At 41.9% G+C, this 18,331-nt stretch overlaps 1 protein-coding gene across 4 annotated transcripts in view; it reads right to left on the minus strand.

Annotated features, from left to right (window-relative positions):
* The window catches only part of LOC101423176 (zinc finger protein 709-like), a 144,341-nt gene extending 127,001 nt beyond the window's left edge, over positions 1-17,340 (minus strand). For 2 of the 4 annotated variants that reach the window (XM_071207797.1, XM_004463542.5), the window contains exon 1: positions 16,905-17,340. The gene's annotated coding sequence lies outside the window, so the exon portion shown is untranslated. Of the gene's footprint in view, positions 1-7,234; positions 7,287-16,904 lie in introns of all 4 variants that reach the window. The other 2 variants (XM_058275463.1, XM_071207798.1) reach the window with 2 other exon arrangements.
* Positions 17,341-18,331: the final 991 nt, after the last annotated feature.

An 18,331-nucleotide genomic window follows, 5' to 3' on the forward strand; every position in this document is an offset into this window, starting at 1 on the left:
TAGTCACCATCATTAAATGCAGGTCTGTTACCTAGATAACTGAGACAAGACTGTATATGGAAATGTCAGGGAGATCTTCTCTATGAAATTTTTTCTAGAGAAAACATAATCACTGTAAGATTTAGGACCTAGCAGATTTAAAGGGTCTGGTAGGTAACTCTGTATAGAATTAGGTAGGATTCATCCTGGAGCAGCCCTAGAACATCTGGCTTAGAGACTAACTGATGAAAGGAGCAAGGTTCTGCAGTAAGCAACAAAAAACCTTAAGAGATATTTTTGAGCCCTGGAAACACAAGAGGCCTATAGTCAGAAGCATCTCTTGCCAAATAATGTGAGCGCCAAGGGCAGAGAATCCTTGGAGACACTGATGTACAAACTCCTATCAACTAGTGACCTTCCTGGGGGAGGTCACCTAAACATCAACAGTGATGAGGAAGAGCTCTGTCTGGGGGAAGCCTCCCTCCCTACATCCAGTGTTATCATTCCTGACCTTTCTTTAATTAGAAGGAAAAGTACTGACTGGAAATCCCACAGGTAGTAGCCAAGACAAGAAATCAAGACACTCCAGACCATCAGATAATGTTGGGCCCTTGAAAATGTGATTGAAACTTAAGTAATATAGTGATTCCTATTTGAGATTAGCCCAGAATAAGGATTACAGATATAGTGACCATATCTTGTTTTGTGCCTATCAGGCATCAAGACATCACTTTCTTTCCTTCTCAGAAGTGACACAGTTTGTCTGCTAAATCCAACTATCAGATTTCTGGCTCCAGGCAAGATGCAGAAGCCACAGTCCTTGCTAATTCTCCCTCTTACGACAAAAATCTTGGACATAATATAATAAGCACAGGAGGATGCCGAAGAGTTTAGAAGGAAAAAAGCAAGTTTCTAAGGACCTCAGGCCTTGACAAAAAATGTGGTGGTGAGTTCCCTGTTCCTCCCATATATTCCAAATAGGATACAAGAGAACACAACCCAAAACCAACTGCTGCAGACAAAGAGGCTTGCCCCTCTAATCAAAAGACCAGGAAAAGGAACAAGAAAAACTTTTCTGATAATACCAACCCAAACTCCAAATGAAAAACTTCCCATGGTTTCAGTGGAGCTAAACAGGCAGTTAAACATCCACTCCCTCTGATAACCCAAGGCCTAAATGAGTTGCCCCTCCCCACCTCACCCCAGTCCCACCTTCCTCCACTCCCAATTTGAACCTCATGACCAACTAACCACTCAAATGCTCTTGAGCCCCATTAGTCCCCTGACTATTCCTAGAACACACCAGGAGCTCATTTCCACATCAAAAGTTTTGATGGGATGCTCTTCCCTAGAAATCTGCACGCCTCACTTATTCTTCCTTCAAGAATTGCTCAAGTGGCCCTTCTTGGTGATGCCCTCCATGGCAACCTATAAAAATACATTCTCCTCCCCAACACTCTCCATATCCACTATCTTGCTCTCACTTTATTTCCACAGCACTCACTTTCTCACTTATTAAATAATCTACTAATATATCATATATATTCCTCCCCCACCTAGAATATAAGCTCCTTCAGGACTGAATTATTTCCCATTTTATTACTGCCCTATTGCCAGCAAGAGAAATTATGCTTGGCACAAAACAGGCCATCCACAAATACTTGTTAAATAAATGAATAAATAAACATTCTTGGCAACATCCCTACAATGCCTAGGGTATCTCTGTCATATAGTGTTACCTCAGGAAGATCAAAGACAATACACAAAGGTGCACTTAAAAATCATGTTAAAATAGATTTTTAAATATATATTGAGCATTTACACTGGGCCAGTGTAGCACTTTGATATTGTTTATGAATTCCAAAAATAGATATTGGATTATGTTTTGTGCACTGGTCTTTTCCTCCAGGCATATTATATTGTTCTGGATTCAGAGGTTTCACTTTTACTTGATTAAATTATGATTATGGCTTTGATTGGTCCCTGGTGGGTAGGGACTCACAGAAAAATGACATGGCAGAGGCAGAGTTTGGAGTTTTAATGCTGGAACCCCAGGAAGTAAATACACAGAGAAGCAGATATATGAGGAAAGAGAGAAGGGTTTCTTAGGCACAGCAGAGGCCCAGGGAAGAGAGATTTCACCTGATAGTTTACAACTGGCCTCATGGAGAGAGCAGAGCAGCTGAGACCAGAGATAAATGAGCCCTAGGAGAGAGCCAAGACTTATCCCAGCGTACAGCTGATACTTGAAGAAATTGAGACCACAGAGCCTTAAGAGGAAGAGGAAGCCTGAACTCTTGCAGACACTGGCAGCCATCTTGCTCTAACATGTTGCAACAGACTTTGGTGAGGGAAGTAATTTAAACTTTATGGCCTGGTAACTGTAAATTTCTACCCCATATAAATACACTTTATAAAAGTCAACAGATTTCTGGTATTTTTCATCAGCACCCTTTTGGCTAACAAATACAGCCAGGCACTGTGCTAAGTACCATAAATGAACAATTCCTCTAATGGTCTTTGTAAACCTGTCAGGAGTCATCTTACCCTATTTTACAGATAGGAGGAAAAAAACTGAGCTTTAAAATGGTCAGAAGTGCCACTGGTCACAGAGAGGCCAAGAAAAATAGCCCAGACTAGAGTGGGATTCAGGAATGTCTGTCACCAAACCTCAAGCTCTCAATCTCCAAATTATACTCTTTACCCATTCCAAAAACTCAGGTCTACAAAAGACCACAATAATGTGGTGCGTGTGAGCTACAAACCAATTGTTTGCCTGGTCTAAGAAGGATTTTTAGAGGTTCCAGCAAAAACAGAGGACAAATGGACTAAATCACATTTATCATCATGTATAAACAACAATTTAACAATAAAGAGGAAAAAGAAGATGACGGTGAGTCTATTTATTGACAGATTAACATGTGATACATTAAGCTGCCTTGCTTCAGACCAACTTCTATAAATCTGATGTCTTGATTTTGATAAATATTGGTCAAGAGATCATTCTGAGTTTTGCGTCTGACAACTACGCAAAGGACAAATACCATGCTATAATCAATGGGCTGTTCACACCCCTTGAGCATGAGTTAAGGTCAGGTAGGGTTTGTAGTGTGAAATACAATGCACATTAACAAAAGGTCATTGTCTCCATGTGGAGGTAGCTAAGAGAGTGGCTGGAGGCAGTGCCTTCACTTCTCCAAGGGACAAGTCTAGGTCCACCTCAACCACAGACAACTGGACACCTACAATCCAGATGGAGGCCATTAAGGATAAAGATCCCTGTGTTAATTCTTACAAGGCAGTTTCTTTAACTATATTTTACCAAATTATAGTTGTGTCATTAAAGTAAAATAATGATGATTTTAAAATAATTCGGCAAAGAGCCAGAAATGTCAAGCAGCTTAAATGAATTTAACTATGCAGAGTGGTTAGCAAGGGGCCTTTAAAAGTTCAGTTTTTAAAAAGATTATTTATGTTATCTTCTCAGATAATAACTATCTATTCAGAGAACTCCTAGCTACTGGTATTAAAACCATATCATAACCATATGGGATGTTCTGCTAGATAAAATGCTTTGCTAATGCTTTGCTATAGAGAGAGAGAGAGTTTGATATAACAACTCAATTAACTCAAGCATAAGAAAGCAATATGCAGATATTTATTTTATTAAACTTTTGCTAATAATTGGGAGAATATAAAATAGGCAAAGGATTGTCTACAAACAGGGGTTCAACTGCTGTATCATACTTTCTTATGATACATATACTATAGATATAAGCTCACCAAACTGGGGGACACACCGACATATCTTGCGCACCTCTGGCCAAAGTCCCGACTGGATGCAATATATATAGTTAGTGAACCTTTGTTAATTGAAAGAATACAAAGTGAAGGATTGTCTATAAACAGGGGGACAACTGCTATATTCTAATCCCTCACGATATGCATACATATATTCACAAGCTTACCAAACCAGAGGACCCGACAAACCTGGCTCACCTCTGGCCAGCGTCCCAGTTGGATGCAAAATAAATATATATATGCATATCTAGTTTAGTAAGTCTATCCTGACAATTAGACCGAGAAACAAGAATACCATAATCAGTGAAAAGAGTAAATCCATATTGATCAACTCGAGTCACCAAAAAACAGAAAAATAGAACAGTCTTACATAAAAACTCACCAACATCTAGCTCATGGCTGGGAAGCCCCAAATCAGCAGCCAAGGAAGCTGACTTGGCCCAGTGGTTAGGGCGTCCGTCTACCACATGGGAGGTCCGTGGTTCAAACCCCGGGCCTCCTTGACCCGTGCGGAGCTGGCCCATGCACAGCGCTAATGCGCGCAAGGAGAGCCCTGCCACACAGAGGTGTCCCCAGGGTAGGGGAGCCCCACGCGCAAGGATCCCCATAAGGAGAGCCGCCCACGCGACAGAAAGTGCAGCCTGCCTAAAAATTGCACCGCCCACACGGAGAGCTGACACAACAAGATGACGCAATCTAAAGAAACACAGATCGCCGTGTCGCTGACAACAACAAAAGCAGACAAAGATGATGACATAGCAAATAGACACAGAGAACAGACAACCAGGCCGGGGGGGGGGGGGGGGGGGGGTGGGGCACTGAGGGGGTGAGGGGGTGAGGGGGTGAGGGGGTGAGGGGGTGGGGGGGTGGGGGGGAGAAATAAATAAATAAATAAATCTAAAAAAAAAAATCAGCAGCCGATACTAGAGTCTTGATTGAAAGCAACACCTGTGCAGAGCACCTTCTCCCAGCGTGGGACTTCAACTGGTCTGACCAGAGACTGTTCCTTTTATTGAGCTCATAATCAATGAACTTGATACTACAGATGCCAACTTGGGAGTACGGCATCAATTCCCGAGGAAGTGGATGGACACCTTCCTCAGGAAGGAACACAATACTCCCCGGAATGCACCTTATCTGTTCTTATTTATTACAAAGCATGCCCAATATGCCCACTGTTCTAGTTCTCATCACTCTTCCTGAAATGTGAAAAGTGCTGACCGTTAAGGCACTAGTGTGCTAATTAACAAAGCTCCCTGAATGATTTTTTTACCTTTAGGTTTGAACAATACTCATTATTTTTTTTTCCCAATACATGGGATCATGCTTTCCATTTCATTTTCAACATATGAACAAATATGTCATCTCAACAGAGAAAAATGCTCGGACTAAAATATAAGAAGAAAATGTCCAAAAAATAAAGGGCTGTTGTGTTCCCTTTTTAAGCTGACCATGTGCTTGACTATGATAAGCATCAGAGGCACAGAAAGGAAAAAGACCCTATTCCTATTCTGGGGAAATCCGAAATCCTCATGGAGAAAACAGGCTTAGAAATACATTATTACTTGATAAACTAGTAAGTTCCACACAGAGAGAAGCAGAGAAGAACACATAGGGAGAGACCATCTATCCCTGGGCAGTCAGGAAAAAGTAACATTTCATCCAGTCTAAAACAATAAAAGGGATGAGAGAGAGGTGAGAGAAAGGTCTGAAATATTTATGAAGCAGGAACTGAGAATCAAAACCCACACAAATCATATTACCTTCTTGTGGAAAGAAACTCCCTGGTAGTAAGTGGAAGAAATAAAATAAGTATGCAACATCATGACTGACATACACATGGGGTTTCTCAACACCCACTCAGGTCTTCACTAAAATGTCTGAACACTGGGTATGTCATGATGGTAACCTAAATAGGTCAGTATAAATGATTTGGAAATAGAACATGAAACATAAGCTCTTATCTAAGAAAAAGGAGAACTGTTCATAGTAACCCCTTTGGACATATTTAGAAGCTTCTTTTTTGGAGCCTTTCCCCAATTGTGTATGGGTAAATACCCTAACCAATTTGTCATATTTACAAAATGAATAGCGAGTATTTTTCCATGTATCACTACTTGCACATCTGAGATGTGAGGCTTTTCTTACTAAACCTATGGCATCATCAATTGCAGATTTTAATTTTATTTGGGTTGCCAGAAGCCAGAGCTAAGGCCAGCTCCCTGGACCCATAACACAGGGACCCACGCTCAGAAGGACTCTGCCTTGTTTAATGCTGTTCTCGGCATGCTGAAATTCTTAACCATTTTTCTTTAACTTATGTTTTATAAGTGAAGTCCAACAGGGCAGTGGAGAAGAGGAGATATACACAATATGTATCTGCCATTCCTTGCTACCCCTTTAGTCTGTAACACTGACAACATCCCATCAGGACAAAATTACAGTGAACCAACGATGGATGGGTCTTCAGCAAGACTCAATGTATGCACAAAGGTAAGCATGTTACCTCTATTAGTAGAGGGGTTGTCAACCCTCCAACAAGCCACCATTTCCTTTTAACTAGAGTTCATTTCCAAGATAAAAAGAAGAAAATGACCTTCTAAAAGCACAAAACAACCAAGGACTCCTATCATATCATTTGTTACTTGTGTTCCCTTCTGTTAGCCAATCACTTATAGGGTAAATGGTAACAGAAGGACAAGGAAAGACAGGGCAACTAATAGTTCCTTTCCTTCAGTCTTTCCTTATTCATCACTAAGCAAGAGGCAGAGTATGTTGGTCAAATGTGTACAAATCAAAAAGGAAAATAAAAACAATTATTTTAGTTTTGTGCAGGGTTGCAACTATTCTATAAAGAAAATACATGCACAATGAGAGTTTGAAATAGAAATTGTGTAATTTCTTGTATGATTACACATACAAGAAGGCTCTTATTTTTGTATTTAAAAGTGACTGCACAATAAAAAGAACAGTAAAATCCATGTAAATATTGAAGTTTTCATTTTTCTTTACTTAGAAAGTTATTAAGTAGCAAGAAAAAAATACCATGAAAAGCAGAGAAACTGTGGGAGAAAGGAAAAAGCTTTATATTTTTGTAACATTAATATTATCTTTTGGGCAGCAGACTTGGCCCAGTGGTTAGGGCATCCGTCTACCACATGGGAGGTCCGTGGTTCAAACCCCAGGCCTCCCTGACCCGTGTGCAGCTGGCCCATGCGCAGTGCTGATGCGAGCAAGGAAGTGCTGTGCCACGCAGGGGTGTCCCCCGCGTAGGGGAGCCCCACGGGCAAGGAGTGCACCCCGTAAGGAGAGCCGCCCACAGATTTCCGTGCTGCTGACAACAACAGAAGCGGACAAAGAAGACGCAGCAAAATAGACACAGAGAACAGACAACCGGGGTGGGGGGGAGGGGAGAAAAATAAATAAATAAATCTTTAAAAAAAAAAAATAGTACCTTTTTTCTTGTTTTTAGGACAAGGGTCCCACTTTTCATTTTGTACTGGGTCCTGTAAATTAAGATCTGGTCTTAGGTGGATTTGTGGTTTTCAATACATATAGAAATTAATATACATATAACTGTCTTTATATATATATATATATATATACACACACACACACACACACACAGTATAAATATTCATATATTCCTTAGCTCTATCCACTGAGAAAACCTGTAGGCAGTGACAACCCAAGAGCAATGAGCTCCCTAGCACCCAGGTCTTAGTTTCTTTTTCTTCTTCTTCCTTCTAATGCTTTGCTTTTTATCTTATTTAATTTCTTATTTTTGTAATAATAAACTTTATAGATAAGTGTTACATTACAGAATTTACATCAAAAGTTCAAGGGATTCCCATATAATCCCCAAACCACTGATACAATTTCCCCTATTATTAACATCTTACATTAGTGAGATACATCTGTTACAATGGATGAACCAATATTGAAGCACTGCTACTAACCAAGGTCTGTAGTTTACATTACAGTTTTCTCTTTGTGCTGTATAGTTCTATAGTCGTACAGAGCATTTTAGGGCACTGGAATTGTTTTGTATAATACTGCAGTGACAGATACATGACAGTACACATTTCTCAAAGTCTATGAACTGAGTCTTCTGCCACCACGTGATGCTACAGCCATTCCCCAGGCCAGGGGTACCTTGCTCTCTTACTCTCCACCTCTCCCAGTCTATCCTTCTTCCTTCTGCCTGGTGAAGTCCCACCTGCTCATGAATCCAATCTCATCTCACCCTTCTTTTTATTCCTCTTGCACATAGGCTGGGCCCTGGGAATGCAATGATCATATTGTCCAAACAGGACATATTGTGTCACAATTACTTTAACTAATAAATAAAATGGAGAAAATACTTTCAAATGGAAGAAATTTTACCATTAGCTTCAACAAAAATATAAGCACCTGCTATTGTGATATGTCAGCAGAATGCCTATTGGGTTTTTTTGTTTTTTACCATATGTACAACCTAAAATTTCCCCCTTTTAATCAATTCAAATATATAACAGTGCTGTTAATTACATTTGCTATATGATCATCACTACCATCTATTACCAAAATTTTCCATCATCCCAAATAAAAACTCTTTATATTATAAGCCTTAACTCCATATTCCCTACCTCCACCTCATCTCCTGGTAACCTATATTCTAAATTCTTCCTTCATTAGTTTGCAAATGCCTGTTTTTTTTACAGGAAAATTTACTGAAAAAGAAAGTATCACCTTCAAGTTGTTTAAGAGGCATTATCTAAATCATTCCTTGATCCCATCCCCCAGGATACCCAAATTACAAAGTAAAGACAACAAATAAAAGATTAAAGATTATGGCCAATATATTTGTTTTAAGGCAAATCTATATTAAATAGTGCTGATAATAAGGTAATGTTTTAGTTATTTTTGAATAGAAGATCCCTACATTTTTTGCAAAATTCGAAAAGGTAGGAAAAGTTATACAGTGGAAAGTCTCTTTTCCACCCTGGCTTCAGTTCCTAGAGATATTCTAGAGATAGTCTATATCCCTAAGCAGGCTTTGATAGTTTGTTATGGGAGACACTATGCTAAAGATTTGGCATATAGACTCATTTAATTCTCAAGAGACTGTAAGATACAAGTAGTATAACCATTACCCTCAATTTACAAGTGAAGAGACCTGCTTGAAGACTGACAAGAACAAGCAGCTTTCCAAAAGTCCATGTTCTTAAATCTCCTCAAGTTTCTTGTCTAAAAGACAGAAAGCCTACATTCTCAAACCTCTCCCTGCCACACATACCACCTCTAAAGAAAGGTGACTTTATGGGTCATGGGTATAAGAGGGGTGACGTATAATACACATTCCTTTTTCCAAGATCTTGGATGATAAGTTTACTATTTTTAATCATCACAAAAACTTGAAGAGTGTTTAAAACTTTTCTTTTCTGCTAGGATTTACTTAATGCCAAGTCCCTGATCAGAAAGGCAACTGCCAAAGGTAACATTCTTCCTAACAGCAACCAGGATTTACAAGAACCCATTGTATGGTGGATCTGAGAATCCAATGCTGTGAAGCTCCCTACCTCACCTACCATCAAATACAAGACTTCACCCAGCACCAGCACATCCCCAGCCAGCAGTAACCCATCAGAGACTGTGTTGATTGACATGGAGATGAAAAACTGACAAGAATTCCAACAAATAAAAGATATATGTCATTACCAACCCCAAAATGAAAACACTCTTATTTATCTATGAATTATCTAAGAAAGAACTATAAAACATTAACCCTTCACTCCTGACAATTCTTTAAATGCTCAGTCACCACCATCTATATTCTCCCATTGAGGAAGTTGACAAAATGAAATTAAGAGGTTTCAAGATCAGCAGAACAAACACCTGAATCTTAAAATCATCTTCAACTACATGGCTTAATGTTATAAAATTTCCAGAACCAACGCAATATCAGAAGGTCATGGAAGTCATTCAAGGAAGGGATCTGAAGCAACAAGAGATCCCTGAAGGACCATTTCCAAACTGAAATGCTGATTCTGCTCCTGACACTTGAGAACGCTGGCTCTCTCCTTCACCAGAAGCAGGCAGGCCTGTCGGCTTAGGAACTGCACACCTAGGAACACAGCATGCCCGCTGAGAAATGTAAACTCTTACAATTATGTCATTTTGGCATGTGAAAACTCATCAGTACAGGTGCCAGGCTGCCTTGCCCAAAGGTGAGAGAAAAATGCTTGGGCTCAGGGCCTCCTATAATGGATGTAGAACAACTCAAAACGATGCATTCAGAAGGCACTGAAGAACACACTGAAACCTGACTGCCTGGATTCAAATCCCAGCTCCTCCACCCACTAGCCATGTGACCTTGAATGACTTACAGCTTCTGTGCAATTTCTTCATCCATAAAGTGACAACAGTAGAGTAAGCACACACTAAATGATGGCTATTATTATTGACGTTCAGAATGTCTTGTCCAATTCAGGGCCTGTCCCCTTCCCACAATGTCCTTATAGTATATATGATAGTATTCTTCCCCTTTGGAAGGAAAATTCTCCTTTCAATCATGATGATAAAACTAACAATAAGAACCAAAAGAATTACACTAACTGCTTCATCAAATGATGTATGTGAGAAGATACAATAACGCATTACAGAATTCAGACTCATGAGTAGGAAAAAGCTAATTTAAATTAGTTTAAACTAACTCATTCCACAAAAAATACATTCCTATTATTTAATGTTTCATGACTGTAGTAGACATTCTCCCAATTAAGAGACAGGTATGGGTTTCACTTTCTAAAGATAAAATCAATGTAATTCCACTCATGAGTTTTCATAATATTTCAGATTAGTTTTACCTTCAAATAATATCCCATTTAAAATAGCAATTTAACTTTTAAATTATTAGGGAACAAAGTGTCATTTAAATATATCTTCATGATTTGGGGATGGCATTTTCACCAAATTTCTTGAGAGAGAATATTAATTAGCAACAGGGACAGCTAACATTTATTACACAGCAATTGAAGAAACTAGGTGCTATTTTTACATGCTCTCTCATCATTTAAATCTTTGGTGGAGGTGCAGCCTCCTTTTACAGAAAAACCTCTGCCTTGAAGTGGATTATTAAATGGTTTTGAGAGCTAATGGTTATTATCAGAGATTTTTAGCACAAAAATTTACAGAAATATACTTCCCAAACTTTAATGTGCATGTAAATCTCCAAGGGAATCTTGTTAAAATGTCTATTATGATTTGGAAGGTCTGGGGTGAGGCATTTCTAACAAGCTCTTAAAACATGGTGAGGCTGCTGGTATATGGTACACATTTTGATAGCAAGGATGTAACAGGCCACAAATCACACACAAAATCTTCTAAAAACTCAAATTTTTAAAATATCAAAATTTTCTTAAAAAATCACAGGATTTGACTTAGAAATATTTATATTTCTTGATGGGATTCTGAACTTCCTAATACCTTAGCATGATTTTATAACAACTTCTTGTCTTCTTTTCCAGTTTAAGTTTAGAATTCAATTTCTTGGAGTTTTCCAGGGGAGGGTCACAGGGAGTATGCTCTAAAGCCCTGATTTTTTTTTGAGGTACCCAGGGACAAGGACTGAATCCAGGACCTCATATGTGGGAAGACAGTGCTCAACCACTAAGCCACATTGGCTTCCCTGAGTTGTTTTTTTTTTTCATTTGTTTTTGCTCATTTATTCATTTTTTTGTTTTTTTCAGGAGGGACCAGGAACTGCACCCAGGACCTCCCATGTGGGAGGCAGGAGCTTAACAGCTTGAGCCACATCTGCTCCAGTCCATGATTTGTATCAAAGCTGAAAAGCCAAGTACAGAGGAAACTGTTTCACATTTCCACACCTTTCAAGAAGGTCTCTCCTCTTCTCTCAAACATACATAACCTCTCACTTCTAAAATTCTTGAGATTAGACAACTGGCAGGATCTTAGGAGCTGGCCCAAAAATTCTTCCAGATGAAAAGTAAAGCTCTACAACAAAATAGTACCTTAACAAAAGGCAAGAATAAAAAAACCAATTGGCTTCTATCCCTGACCTTAGCTGACAAACTCCCAGCAATGAGGTGATAATATTTTGTACAATCTACAGTATTGCAATATTTTGCAAGACAAGTTGGTTCACCTTTGTCAGTGCCAAGTTCTATTTACTTTTAAAAGGCCACAGCCTAATAGAATGATTCTGGCTGACCATCAAGAACAGACTCAGTCTCTCCACAAGGCAGCAGAATCCCTCCAATTCCAAGTGACTGATGCAAGATAAAGACCTTAAAAGCATCTGAAATGAAGAACTTCAGAAGAAAATAACAGATGGTTTGAATGAAAACACTTATCTTCAGAAAAATCTACAAGTGAATGCCCAAGAAGCTGCAGGATGGAAGCAAAAGAAGAAAGAATTTTTTAAAACTTAAAAACAGATAAAAGTGCTTGAACAAATGCAAGAATGAAAGAAGTGGTGGAGGATAAAGAGAGCCAGGAACAATCTCTAATATATATTTTTTTAATGTTACATTTTAAAAATACAAGAAGTTTCCATATACACACCACCACCCCCACCCCGCTCCTCCCACATCCACAACCCCCCCCCCCCCCCGCATCACACTTACTGCACTTGGCAAACACACCCCAGAGCACTGCCACACCACATGGATAACGACGGTCCACATTATAGTTTATACTCTTTCCCAGTCCACACAGTGGGTTATGGCAGGATATATAAAAACCAGTATCTGTCCCTGCAACATCGTTCAGGACAACTCCAAGTCCCAGAAACACCCCCACATCACATTTCTCCTTCCCTCTCCCTGCACCCAGCAACTACTGTGGCCACTTTCCCCACATCAATAATACAATTTCTTCCATTATTAGTCACAATAGTTCCATAGCTGAATATCAGTAAGTCCACTCTAATCCATACTTTATTCCTCCATCCTGTGGACTCTGGGATGGTGATGTCCACTCCACCTCTATATCAAGAGGAGGCTTAGATTCCACATGGATGATGGATGCAATTCTCCTGCTTGTAGTTGTAGGCACTCTTGGCTCCCTAGTGTGGTGGTGGACCATCTTCACCTCTCTATTAGCTGGCCTGGGTAAGTCCAATGAATCAGAGGGTAGGAGTTGCAAGTCTGCTGAGGCTCAGGGCCCAGTTGGCACATGGACAGTCCAGAGATTCAAGTCTCCTGAGTATACACCAACCCAAGTGCCAACCACAGGTTCAGTAAAAGTGACAGAAGAGGCATGTGTAGAAAGGTCACCTCTGAGTCCAACTCCATCCATACTCAGGAACAAATTCCAAAGTAGGGTCAACTGACACTGCACTGAATTCCAGAGCCATCTGCCATGACCAAAGAACCTGTGAGTCTCCATAGACCTCAAGAGAACCAGTACCTGGGCTTGTATCTACTTTGTCTGTTTCTGGGGTCCTGCTGAGGCGTGCATAAGCGTGACCTCTCTGATGACCTCCCTACTCTTTTCTGATGACTCTTAGCCATATAAATTCATTTGTCTTTGCTATTTTCCCCTTTTATTCAAGGTCAAAAAGCACTTTTTAACACATGATCCTACATGTAGGCTGAGACATTCTGCTGGTCTGAGTTGACTTTTTTATTCAAAGTCTTTTTCTAGTTACATTACCAACTGATGCTTGGTAGTAATTCCTTGGCGCCAGGGAGGGTCATCCCCGGGAGTCATGTCCCATGCTGGGGGGAAGGTAATGAATGCATTTACATGCTGAGTTTGGCTTAGAGAGTGGCCACATTTGAGCAACATGGAGGCTCTCAGGAGGTAACTCTCGGGCCCCCTGAATCTCTAGGCCTACTTGAAATTTCAGGCACACAGGCTCATAAGCATAGTCATCAGTATCAAAGGCTCATTGTTGGACCATCCTTCTTTGTTGTTCTTTGCTCTGACCTTTGTTGCTGCTTCAATGGAAAATATGACAGGGTTTTTCAGAATGGGAACTCAACACTTGCTCAGTTGTGTGAAACTCTGCCCACTATGTCTTGCTCAACATCTGAACATTATCTGTATACTCTATATGCATGCTTTGGAGATGCATGCACTGGAGAACTCCCTTCCATCCATGCATCCCCCATTAATGACAGTCCACATCCATGTTCTTCCCTTGCCCCAAAACTTCTTCAAAAATGAAGCTTAATATATTGCCAATGTCAATTAATAGGAAAATGAAATATTAATGATAGGTTTTAGGTGAGGTGAAGATGGTCAACCACCACACCAGGGAACCAAGAGAGTCTACAACTGCAAGCAGAATTCCATTCATCAGTTATGTGGGATCCAGGGCCCCTCTCAATTTAGAGGTGGAGTGGATATTACCATCCCAGGGTCCTCAGGATGGAGGAATAAATTATGGATTAGAGTAGACTTACTGGTATTCTACTATAGAATTATTGTGACTCTAGCAACAGAAGACATTGCACTCCTCAAAACTATATAGAATTGCCTAAAGATTACTTGTAAATATATGTAATATGTTTGCTTCAAATATAAGACTTCATTTCAGAAGGCACTGAAGCCAGCTAGAAAGACAGGAATTCAATAGATGGATCTGGAACCTGGCAAGAAGTCCACATGGACATGAATAACCCCAAGATGGCTGCTGGAAGATCCCCTCAAGACTCTGGCATTCAGAACAAGATTTGCTCTGGAAGCCAGTAGAAGCCCTGGATATTCCCCCAAGGACTTTATAATTGGGTCCTCACTGGGCGATTGATGGGTGGGGCAATCAATCAAAACAGCAAACAGCTGGAATTCTTCCCCTGCCATTAGCCAACAGTTGGAAAAATTAATGGTTCAAAAAGCAGGCGCAAGGCCTGAACTCACTCATTCTCCCCTTTGGACCCCGATTCTGGACACCTTCTCCCTCCTCATGGATCAACATGCAAGTAAAACTTGGCCATTTATAAGCTATAATGATAAAATGTAGTCTGTAAATCAGCCTGCATCATCACTTTTCAGCCCCTTCCTCTCCACCTGGGATCCATGATCTGTTATTTTCTCCCATTGCTCTTCCCTCCCTACCAGAATAAATTACTGGCCTAACTCACCCAACATGCTCTCGAAATTCATTTCTGCAACACAGTCAAGAACCTAGACAAAATCTGATAGCAGCACCTCTAAAATATCATCAGGGATAGCCAAAGATAATCAGTACCAGTATTCTTTAGTTTGTGTTGACTATATCATGTCTCTCACACAGGAAAATTAAGCTGTTCTTAACTGGCCCCTATTTTGCCCTTATACTTCCTTGAACAAATAAAGTAGATGTTTCAGGGATGCTGGCATTCTGTCTGAATTAAATTTCATCCTGAGGAGATGTATTAAGAAGAATACAAGACTGTTGCGGAAAATAGACCACAGTGGTGAAAAGTGCCTGAGTGCCTAGGAAAAAGCAGACCATTTCTAACAATAATGAGGAGTATAACTGAGGTGAAATATTTGTGCAAAAGGCTTTAGAATAAAGTTTTCTAAGTAAATTTCATAGAATCTGAAATACTCGAAATACTCAAAACCTTACTATTATAAAATCATCACTACTTCAGATTCTTGACTACTTCTGCACTGTCTGCTATTCAGAAGGCCCTTGACTGGAAAGCTTCATACAAAATACAAAACTTTTCACATAGCACAGTATCCTTGTGAAGATCCACCCACAGTTATGTGAATTACTTAAATCTGCCTACAAATTATATTTTATTATTCTTAGCTATAAAAATATATCTTCAGTAACCATTATTCTAATTAAAATGTTTAAGTTTTTAAAAAAGGCCACAGCCTAAACAGAGCAAGTTTACTGAAGGCCCTGTATTCCACCTGGGCCCCTCTCCCACATTCATTTTGCTCAAAGCAACATCTTACTACCAAAGCAATACATATTTGAGAGCATTCCAGCTTACTGCAAAAGGTCAGTTTAAAATTCTACAGGAGGATAACCTGCTTCATTTGTCTTTCCTTAGAATCCTTCCAATTTACTCCCCAGTCATCAGCAGAACAAGCCTTTCACCCAGGAGTGAGATAAAATAGTCTGTTTCTGTGAGTTACTAACAGTGAGACCTTTATTTAAAGGTGTCAGCACATTCTATTATTCCCAAGGAATGTTCATCTGTGCACTCAAGTAAGCACAAGATAACCAATGCTTGGAAGAAACAAAATGCACATACATTGCAGCTTGGTGGAAACAGCTCCTCTGGCTGAGGAAGACAAGCCTCAGGGCAAGGCCTACCTGGGAATGGGAATACAGGTAGCACACATTTTTCTGAGCTGGAGCATGCCCTGTCCATAACAGAGCAAAGCAACTGCCCAGAGAGGCCTGTTCCCAAACCACAAGACAGGGGCAGAACTGAAAGGCCCCAAGAAATGGCTCTACTATGGACAAATCTAACAGAAAGTTCTGTTTCTGTTACCTCCAACATTGGCTGCCCTCCGCGGGTGATTTAACTCTGGGTACCAACTGGGCACTTCCAGCTGCAGTGCTGGGGCAGGGGCTCAAGGATGACTTCTGTCTTTAGGCTAATTAGGAGGAATCAATATTCTGCAGTATAAACTGGAGACTTTGTGGGAAGATATGGACTGCCCACACTGCATCTAGGATACATTTCTCCATTCCACAAATATTTGTTGGGTTTCTACCATATGCCCCACACTTTTCTAGATGCTGGGGAGGAAACAAGATCCACTTCCCAGGGATGGACACTGAGAGGGAAAAGGACCATCTGGGGGACAGAAGTTGTACAACTCAAAACCATGCCACAAGTTGCTAAGACTTTTAGTTCCCCAGGGACAGAAGGAGCTGGGTGCCATGTCCCGTGAATCACCAAGCTCAAATATTAAACGAGTCCTTCATTACTGAGGCTCTGGGAAAGGGGGGGGGGTGGCAGGCTCTGGCCAGGGGAGGGTTCCCGAGCACAGGCTAGAGATCTGCCTGAGACCCTGCGAGGAAGAAGGGGAGTAGGAGCAGTGTTCTGGCCAGTGAGACAGATGCGCATCCACGGCCGCAGGGCCTGCTTCCCCGAAGCTGGACGGGGTAGGCAAGGCGCGCACCTCGCTTCCCACTCGGCACCTGGGGCCCGCACGGTACCTACCACTTGGGCGACCATGAGGCTGCCGAGTGTGTTGTGCAGGAATTCGGGGTCACAGCGCAGACCCGCCAGCCCAGGGCCTGGCTCACCGGCTCGGTGGCGGGCTGGAGCCCGAGATCGTGGAGATGCCTGAGGCCTGGCCCTGGAAGCCTCCTGCTCCTCCCCGCTCCACAGGCTGCCTCCCGCCTGGGGCCACCTCCCACGCGGGCTCCCGGTGCCAGGAACGGGCAGGCTCAGCGGGTCCGGGCGTTGCCGCCGTCGCCTGACTGACCGCCTGCTGCTGCCCCGCTGCCGCCGCCGCCGCCTCGTCTTCGCGTGCTGCGCCCCCGACCGGGTCCCAGACTGGTTCCGCCGGGGCTGGGCTCGCGCAGCCGGAGCAGCGGAAGGGAGGGAGGCGGGATCGGCGGCGCCAGCGGAAGGGGCGGGCCCAGCGCCCGCCAGCTCGCCGCTCGGCGGCGTCGCAGGGTTAGAGGGTGTGGGGCGGGGCCGTGCCTCGGGGCCCCGGAGCGTGGGGGAGCGAGCTCCCCTCACCCGCGCTGCCGGCAGGGCCGGGGCTGCCCCTCCACCTCTGGTGGTCCCTGTGTCCACTGGGTGGGTCATGGGGCCTGGAAGAAATGGGAACTGAGTTGCGGGGAGCTGGTGGTGGACCTAGGGGACAGGGAAATGGTGCTCAGGGTGGTGACTGGATTTCTTCTGTGGAAGCCGAAAAGCAGCTGGGATCCTTCACTGGGCACCTTGCAACAAACCAGTTCTGAGGTTGAGCATTGGCAGGAGTAGGAAAGGGATGAGGTATAGAGGTGAGAGTGGGTTGCTTAGAACTGGGTCTGCATGACAGACACGCTGTAAATATATCTGAATAACATCGACAGTAATGAATCTGACAGCGTGACTGAGGAGGGGCGCTGACACAGTGACCCTCGGTGATTAATGTTACTTTCCTCTTTTAGCTAAAAGGTTTTGCTATCCCCGTCTAAGCATCAAGTTAAGCATAGATTTTATGCCAAAGGTCATTAATTAGTGACCAATTTGCAAATCAAGTGTGAAGGCTAATTTTAAGCTTAATAAAACACTGGCTTGCCAAGAATTGTTGCTTTGATGTTGAGCCCCTGCGTGCCTCAAAGGCAAAAGTTCCCAAGCTTTAGGTACTGAGCTAGGCGTTTGAAGAAGCACTATGTCCATTTTACAGAGGAGGGGAGGAAGGCTCCAGAGCAGAAGTGGCTTGTCCAAGGTCACACAAATTGTTGGTTCCTAGTATCTAGGTTACATTTCTCACTATACGATGTTGCCCAATACATAATTGAGATAGGCTTGTGAACTGCAAGCTGAGATGTGAATATCATAACCAAGGAGATGTCAACTTAGAGATTCTCACTGTTTCCTTACCAAAAATGGGAAAGATAATGATGCTAATTAATACTTTATTCACCAAC

This window comes from Dasypus novemcinctus, chromosome 14 (genome assembly GCF_030445035.2).
Source record: "Dasypus novemcinctus isolate mDasNov1 chromosome 14, mDasNov1.1.hap2, whole genome shotgun sequence".
NCBI classification, from domain to species: Eukaryota; Metazoa; Chordata; class Mammalia; order Cingulata; family Dasypodidae; genus Dasypus; species Dasypus novemcinctus.